Source organism: Phasianus colchicus, chromosome 3 (genome assembly GCF_987193195.1).
Source record: "Phasianus colchicus chromosome 3, bPhaCol1.hap1.1, whole genome shotgun sequence".
NCBI classification, from domain to species: domain Eukaryota; kingdom Metazoa; phylum Chordata; class Aves; order Galliformes; family Phasianidae; genus Phasianus; species Phasianus colchicus.
The window spans coordinates 55,288,874-55,297,500 of record NC_143438.1 but is presented as its reverse complement, the minus strand read 5'-3'; the positions used below and the strand labels follow the sequence as shown (position 1 = coordinate 55,297,500).

At 37.7% G+C, this 8,627-nt stretch overlaps 1 long non-coding RNA gene across 3 annotated transcripts in view; it reads left to right on the top strand.

Annotated features, from left to right (window-relative positions):
• LOC116242187 (uncharacterized) overlaps window positions 1–3,060 on the top strand; it is a 21,801-nt gene extending 18,741 nt beyond the window's left edge. For 2 of the 3 annotated variants that reach the window (XR_004169683.2, XR_004169682.2), the window contains exon 4: window positions 2,120–2,270. This is a non-coding gene — a long non-coding RNA (uncharacterized LOC116242187). Of the gene's footprint in view, window positions 1–2,119; window positions 2,271–2,355 lie in introns of those variants that run through there. The other variant, XR_016465172.1, reaches the window with a different exon arrangement.
• The last annotated feature ends 5,567 nt before the right edge of the window (window positions 3,061–8,627 follow it).

Sequence of the window (8,627 nt, the reverse complement as noted above, 5' to 3'; positions counted from 1 at the left end):
TGAGAACTGCTTTGAATGTTCACCACAGTAAAGAGCCAGTAAAAGAAAGTGCACAGTTCAGGAACTGCTATATTTTCCTTACAACTGAACCCTTACAAGAACTGCCACAGCCAACTGTCATTCGTTTAATCCTGTGCTCATTTCTCATTACTGATAAGGCTGCTAGATAAGCTAAAACTCTTCTGTTCTGCTGTGCTCACTCATCAACTGGAGAGAAGCATATGTAGTTGATGGACAGCACTCACATAATCTGTAAAGGGTGAGCATACATGATTTAAGATGTAACCTCTGTAAATAATAAGAAATGATCTGTGAAAAGATTTTGCAAGCATTTATGAGCTTGCATTCTGCAACATTTTCTTGCATAGATGAGCATTGCTCAGTTTTAAGTGATAGCAACAGATACCATGTGTACAATTACTGCATGGAGATCTATTCATGTAGGACAAATCCTCTTTGTGAGGTCACTTGGTGGTTTCTGTGCCACAAGGGTAATGGTAAGTTGGTATTAATAAAGAGACTGTCATATGACAGAGCTCTGCAAGTTTCAAAAATGTTTGAAGTGGCAAATTAAGAGTCCTTTCCAACTCTGTTTGGCATATGGAAGCCAAACATCACCTGTAAATTAGTACTCTGACACTAACTGCGCTTGAAGGCACAATCTCAATATCTGAGATGGTCTAAGTGTCAGAGTTAGAGTTTGGAGCTGATTGTTAAAGACAACCTTGACTTTTTTTGAGTGGACAGATCAGGACAGGACTCAGTATTGAAGTTCAGTCCTCTCTGTCTTCATTAGACCCAGGTAAATAAGCTTGGCTGATGGATACTGCAAAGCAGTTTGCTGCAATCCATGTGTGAGCACAAGGTATTCTGCTCAAGAAAAGTCTCTCTTGCAGAAGGCAAGATCTTAGCCTGAACAATATCTGAAAACTTAGTCCCATGTGATTTTAAACAGAAACAGAAATAAAAACTAACGATCAAAAAAGATCAGCTTTAGAATTTGACAGAGTATACGTGTATAGAATAGTCTAGGAAGGGAAACTCAATCTGAGTCAGTGCAGCAGGTCATGAAAATCTCATACTTAACAAAACCTAGAGAGAAACAGGTGAGTCATATTGGAGACCTCCTAATGCCCATAACCTTCAGCAGAGAATTGGATTTGAATAGATCTTGTCTGGCAGGTTAGAAAGTCACTTACCAGCTTGTAGAGATTTCTAGCTTGCGGCTGAAAATTGGTAGAGCTAGATAGGAAGATTTAAAATAAATAATGTGGTGAGGAACAAAAAGAAAACTTTTGCTTAGACTAAGCGATCTGATAGTTATGCAAAAGATCGAAAACAAGATGGCTTTTTAATATAAAAGAAATACTAAGAAAGTGCCTTTACAAAATAACAAGATTTTTTGAAGTGAGAAGAGCTATAAATAACATTAAGACCTATGACAAAATAGATAAAATTGAAGCATAATAAGGTAATTGTGAAGGAAAACCAGCATGATACATCTGTAAATTGATTAAAGTTATTTGAAGTAGAAAGGAAGGAAAAAGGAAACAATAATTGTGAAAAGAGATTTGAAAATTAATGATGAAGAACAAACATGTTTAAATACATGGAGTTTTTCAAGAACTAAAAACTAGACTAGCCTATTCCAAAGTAGTGTATTTTTTTTTTTTTTTAACTTAAGAGAAAAAGACAGAAAAGGGAAGGAGAGGCAGAAGATAAAAACAGAAAGAAGAGAATAATATTTTCAAATATTTGTTTTATTATAATAAATATTGTGTTTCTTTAACTTCATGTTTACCATTGAAAATTGTGCAGTGCAGTGACTTGGTAGAGTGAGGCTGATGAATGGCTTTCCCATGAGTAGATTTAAATAAAAAATCTCTTCATGACTTTTTTTCCCTGCAGAAGGCAGAGGTTTCAAACATATTGAAAGCTACCTCACTGAGGAATTTTTACAATTAATAAAGAAATTTTGTTTGATATTTTTCTTTCATTTTCAGATTGGAGGAACTTTTAATAAATGGAAAGCAAGATTTAGCTAGCCTTTTATGACAAAGAAAGAAAAAACCTTATGGAAAAAATACAGGGTTCTTTTTGTTGTTTTGTTTTGTTTCAGACTGGATGTTGAAGATATTTCATTTCTAGCCCTGAAAATGGGTTCTACTCAAAATAAAATATGAAAGAAAGAATCATTTTGGATCAACCGAAAAGGAAGTGGCTTTTCATGAAGGCAATGTTTTCGATGGAATAAAACATGATTTAATATATGGTCGTATTTGTTTCTCTAAGATTTATATTTGTTTGTTTGTTTGTTTTAATTGCTTACTTTTTTCTTCATTTACTTATTCTTAGGTAACACTTGAATTGAATCTGATGCATTTAATTAAACAAAGTCAACATGTGTGGACTTACAGAACATGGTCTTTACCAAATACGCTTCCTCAGATGTAAAGGCATAACATCTGAGATTTTTAGTCAGTAGATTTGTCTAATAACAAAAGGGGACAGCATGAAGTACTTTCTACAGAGATCACTCAGAAAAGTTTCACTGGAAGATAATTGCTCTACAATACAAACAGAAAGCAAGCTTGGACTATGATTGCACATTGGAGTATGACTGAATCTTCACATTTAGAGCCACTCTTGTCATGCCTTTGTTTTCACTCATTCGCAGCAGTAAGTGTACATATATACATATGCATAATATCTACAGCCAATAGATTACATGCTAAGCACATTAGACTATGTAGAACACAATTATACAATTCTCCCTATAAAGTTCTTGGTTCAAATAATGTATTGGATGTATATTGAATTAAAAAAGCAAAGCAAAGCAGAAACAAGTAATAACAAAACAATGAACACCAACAACCCACTAATAAAAAAAGAAAGAAAGAAAAGAAAGAAAGAAAAAAGACAGACAACAAGCTCTTAAAACTCTAAAATAAATCTTATTTTCTTCAGATTTTGTTTCAGATCTGAGGCATTATAAAAAGATTCTCATTATTTGTTGACATTTCCCAAAGTTTCTGAACAACAAAATATTTTATTCTTATCTTCCCAGGAACTGTGTAAGAAAAAGACAATATTTCTAATACCAAAATTGCCTTTGGAGTCAAATTAAAAACAGCAATTCTTAATTAAAAAAAAAAAAAAAAAAAAAAAGTAATATATTTTGCCAAGTGTTCTGAATTCCTTAGCTAAAAATGTGTCATGAATCCCTTCTTGGAGTACTCAATAGGTTCTCAATTTCTCCCACATGACAACAGCTCTTTCCATTTTCCCATGTCTCATTATATTCTTGACAAATTTCTTGTCTTTTCCCAGGTTAATTTTGAATCTCTATTGGTTTGGGAGTTGTTCTGTACTAATTTCACCTACAAGGTATTCTGTTATCCTAGAGGCAGGCCACTTTAATGGATTATAGGTTACATCCTCTGCTCTATCAGACACATATTTTCATATAATTTAGTTTGATATCTCTTAATTCCCATACATATACAATGCTTTAATCCTTTTCTTTTTTTGAAATACCAGATCATTCTTACTGCCAAAGATGACGAGGAGATATTAAGTACAGCAGCCCAGGTCTACTCCAACAGTTAATACTTGCTTAAATAATACTATGAGTTAGGAAAAATATTTGCATATGGCTCATTGCATAATCAGTAGGGATATGGTAATTCATCCCAAATATTATTTCAATTAATTTGTGGAAGTGCTCATCCACTGATTACTGATGGAGGTTGGGAAGAGTAGGTTCATTACTGAAATGAATAAATTATTTTTTGTAATCAGTTTGGACAACCAATGCATTAAGAATTGTTATAGTATGAAATACAAATTTTTAATGATTGTCTTTTCATTTATGAATTCCAAAGGAAACACTTTGCTAAATTTAATCAAGCCATCATACATACATTCAGCTTAATTCTGCTTGGGGTTTGATTTGTTTGTTATTCCATTCTTATTATAATTATCCATTTTTCTCTAGGACTACTCAGTTTCAAGAAGTACTAGTAGTACTGAGTTGCTCAGGATAAATTTTTTGGTTTCTGACAGAATTTGATCAAAACAATACATGCCGTTCATAATAGCTTCCTTCCAATTTATTTGGCCTAAGTTAGTTAGATATCTGCGGGACTGAAACATAAATGAAGCCTGATTAGGCATATCAAATTTATCAGTTTTGTTTTTATTTCTTTCTTTGCTTTGTAAAAACCTTCATCTAGACTGTGATCATATCTGAAATGTTAGTATGTTGTAGAAAGGCCACATAAAAAAAAAAAAAAGAAAGAAAAATGAAGAATTATGCCAACTTATATTAATGAACTCCTAATGAAACTAATGCTTAGTTGAAGAAGTAATCATACTTTAAAGAGACTGACAGAATTTTGTAGTAATGCTCTTTCAAGAAATGAAGTGATTTTGTCCACATAATATTACAAAAAATTCGTGATTTTTTTGTGATAAATCTAGAATATCATTCTTTTCATCTGTTGTTTTACATTTGCATCTCAATCTCGGTATTTCATTCACACAATAAACATAGAATCATAGAATCATCGAATCATAGAATCACAAGGTTGGAAACAACCTTCAGGATCATCTGGTCCAACTAGACTTCCCATTACCTTTGCTACAACAAGCTAGTAAACCATATCAGTAGCTCCTCAACCAGATGCCTCTTGAACACCACCACCCTGGGCAGGCCATTCCAGTGCCTGACCACTCTCTGAGAGAAAAAGTTCTTCCTTATGTCTAACCTAAATCTCCTCTGGTACAACTTGCAGCCATTTCCTCAAGTCCTGTTTGTTGCCTGGGAGAAGAGGCCAAATCCCTCCTCATCACAACCTCCCTTCAGGAAGTTGTAGACTGCAATGAGGTCTCCCCTAAGCCTCCTCTTCTTCAGAGTAAATAATCCCAGCTCCCTCAGCCACTCCTCGTAAGTCTTGTGCTCCAGACCCCTCACCAGTTTCACTGCCCTTCTCTGGACACGTTCCATGGCCTCAATGTCTTTTTTGTAGTGACGGGCCAAAAACTGAACGCAGTACTCAAGGTGCTGGCCTCACCAGTGCTGAGTACAAGGGGGATGACTACCTCCCTGCTCCTGCTGGCCACACTATTTCTAATGCAGGCCAGGATTCCGTTGGCTCTCTTGGCCACCTGGGCACACTGCTGGCTCATGTTCAACCAAGCATCAACCAACACCCCCAGGTTCCTTTCCTCTTCACAATCATCCAGCCACTTGCCCCCAAGCCTATAGTGCTACATGGGGTTATTGTGGCCAAAGTGCAGGACCCAACACTTGGCCTTGTTGAACCTCATCCTATTCACCTCATCCTAGCGATCCAGTTTATCTAGATCCTTCTGAACGACCTCTCTACCCTCAGGCAGATTGACATTACCTCCCAGTTTGGTATCATCATTGCAAACTTACTGAGGATACACTCAATCCCTTCATCAAGGTCATCTTAAAGATATTAAACAAGATGGGCCCCAGTACCGACCCCTGGGGGACACCACTTGTAACGGGTTGCCAGCTGGACTTAACTCCATTAACCACTACCCGTTGGGCATGGCCCTCTAGCCAGTTCCTTACCCAAAGAAAGGTGTACCTATCCAGGTCACAGGCAGCCAGTTTCCCCAGAAGAAGCCTGTGAGAGACCATGTCAAAGGCTTTGGTGAAGTCTAGGTAGACTACATCAACAGCCTTTCCCCCGTCTACCAGTCTGGTCACCTAGTCATAGAAGCAGATGAGGTTGGTCAAGCACAACCTTCCTTTCATGAACCCATGCTGGCTGGGCCTGATGCCTGGATTCCACGCACATGCCATGTGATCTCACCCAAGATGATTTGTTCCATAACTTTCCCTGGTACTGAGATCAGGCTGACAGGCATGTAGTTCCCCAGATCCTCCTTACGGCCCTTCTTGTAGATGGGAGTCACATCGGCAAGCCTCTAATCCTCTCGGACCTCTCCAGAGAATCAGGAGTGCTGGTAGATGGCCAAGAGCGGCTCAGCAATCACCTCCACCAGCTCCCTCAGCACCCTAGGATGAAGCTGTCCAGATGAAGGAGGAGCTCTCTAACTATCTCTACCTGAATCACTGGGGGTGCATTCTGCGTAGCATCCCAGACTTCCAGATCAGAGCGTAAAGTGCTCTGAGGATAACTGATCTGCCTATTAAAGGCAGATGTAAAGAAGGCATTGAGGACCTCAGCCTTCTCCTTGTCCTCAGTGGCCACATTCCCTGCTGCATCAAGTAAAGGATGAGAATTGTCCTTGGTTCTTCTTTTGCGATTGATATATTTATAAAAGGATTTTTTATTGTCTTTTACTGCAGTGGCCAGTCTGGGTTCAAGTTGGGCTTTTGCCTTCCTAACTTCCTCCCTGCATACCTTATCTACTTCCTTGTACTTCCTGAACCTTACCCATAGACACTCAGCTTTATCATTTCCAACACCACGCTCTTCAACATCAAAACAGTCTTTAATATAAAGAGCCACACCACCACTCTTCCTTCCTCATCTATCCCTTCTGAAGAGCTTGTAGCCATCCATCACAGCACTCCACAGTCATGGGAGTGGTCCCACCATGTTTCAGTAATAGCAACTAGGTCATAGTTAGCATGTCGCACAATTGCTTCTAACTCCTCCTGCTTCTTGCCCATGCTGTGTGCAATGATGTAGATGCACTTCAGCCAAGACATCTGCCTCATCCCCAATTCAAGCATCGTTCTCCTGGGCTCATCTCTTGTGAGGCTTGTTTTGTCCCCTTCCCCCATCGTAGCTAGTTTGAAGCTCTTTCTATAAGCCCCGCCAGCTCCTGTGCTAGGATTTGTCGCCCTCTTTGAGATAGGTGGGTTCCATGCATGGACACCAGGTCAGGGTAAACTGCCAAGTAAATTGCCCCATGATCAAAGAACCCAACATTTCTGGCTCGACAACAGCCTCTGAGCCAATTATTCATTGCTTGTGCTTTCCAAGTCTGCTCTGTGTCCCTTACTGCCCCTGAAGGTATAGAACAAAAAATCACCTTGAACTAAATGCACTAAACTCTGAAATCTCTTTTCACAGTTCGTAGGCTTCTCTGAGCAATTTCATCACTGCCCATCTGAACTATGAATAAAGGAAAATAATCAGTGGACCTAACCAGCTTTGGGAGTCACCTGGTTATGTCCCTGACCCGGGTCCCAGGAAGGCAGCACAATTCCCAACTGCTCGTGTCTGGTCTGCATATAGGCCCCTTCATTCCTCCAAGGAGGGAGTCACCCATCACAATCACCCCTCTTTCTTTCCTGACAGAGGCAGTCTCAAGGCATGGGGGTGACTGCCTCCACACAGGTGGAGAAGGGAAGGGAAAATAAATAAGAAGTATGTTACAACAAATATTTTATATCCATGATTTTTCTACCATCATGAATATGTTTAACAGATTTTATAAATATATCCAGTACCACAAACTAACCAAAACCAAAAGCAGTTATCATCCCTGTCAGTTTATATCTTTATTAGCTGGGCTTTTGGAAGCATGGATAAAGTGTATTTTAAATTGTATGGTGACTGAACATTTGCTTGTAGAGGTTATTTATTTTGCTTGTTTTAAGCATTTGTTTATAGAAAAAAAAATGAGCCATAGAGACTAACAGCAAATCCTAGCTTCTATATACAGAAACTTTTTTTCAGTTACTAGGGACCTGTACAATCAAATAGCCCTTGTACTCTCTCCGTTTTAATGCCTTGCAAAGAATATTTTTGTTAACTTTTATACCACTTTGGTTACTGTCTTAGTAATCCTTAAACATCCATTTATTTTATAGTACAGCTGTTCTGGGACAGCTCTGATTTTGAAGGTGTTCTCCCTCTTCAAGAACCCAACTTATGTTAAAAATATGATTCATCCTTTACAAATACAACTTAGCATATGTTACCTATGTGTTTGGAAGTTCTACTTGGGGGTTTTGCTATAGGCAAGTTCTTTTAAGTATTAGTGTTATATGTACCTCATGAACAGAAGGTCTTTTTAGGAAGAAATGTAAAGATGGCTAATACAAATGAATTTGAGCAGAGCCTAGAAAGTATTACATTATGCATACTTGCATACTGTCTATTAATAAAAATAAATGGAGACTGCGGTATACAAAATGTGAGCTACATGAAAAGAAACAAAACACCTCATTTTCTTGGTCTGAATAACAAGGGAAAAGAAAATTACATGTAATATAAAGTGAATGTCAAAGTGTTTGTATAACAAGGGAAAAATGGCTAAACTTTTTATTGTACTATTTAAAGAATGACCTTTGCTTCAGTATTTCAGTTGTTAATGTAGGTAGCAAAGTAATATAGTACTCCAAATCACACTTGACAAAGCTTCTGAGACTAACAATATATTTTATCTTGAAAGTCTGTTATGCGGTTCCTGAAACCTCCATTACCAGAGTAATTTGCTATATAGCTACATAGGGAAAGGAAGGAATAACTTTTCTTCATTCACACTGATAATGAATATTGTTTTAATCACAAGATTCACAAGTATTGAATTTTCTGTTAGTACCAATTCAGTGGATAAGTGTTCAGATTTGGGATATACTTAAAATAAGATGTCCTTGCTTCCCCCATTCA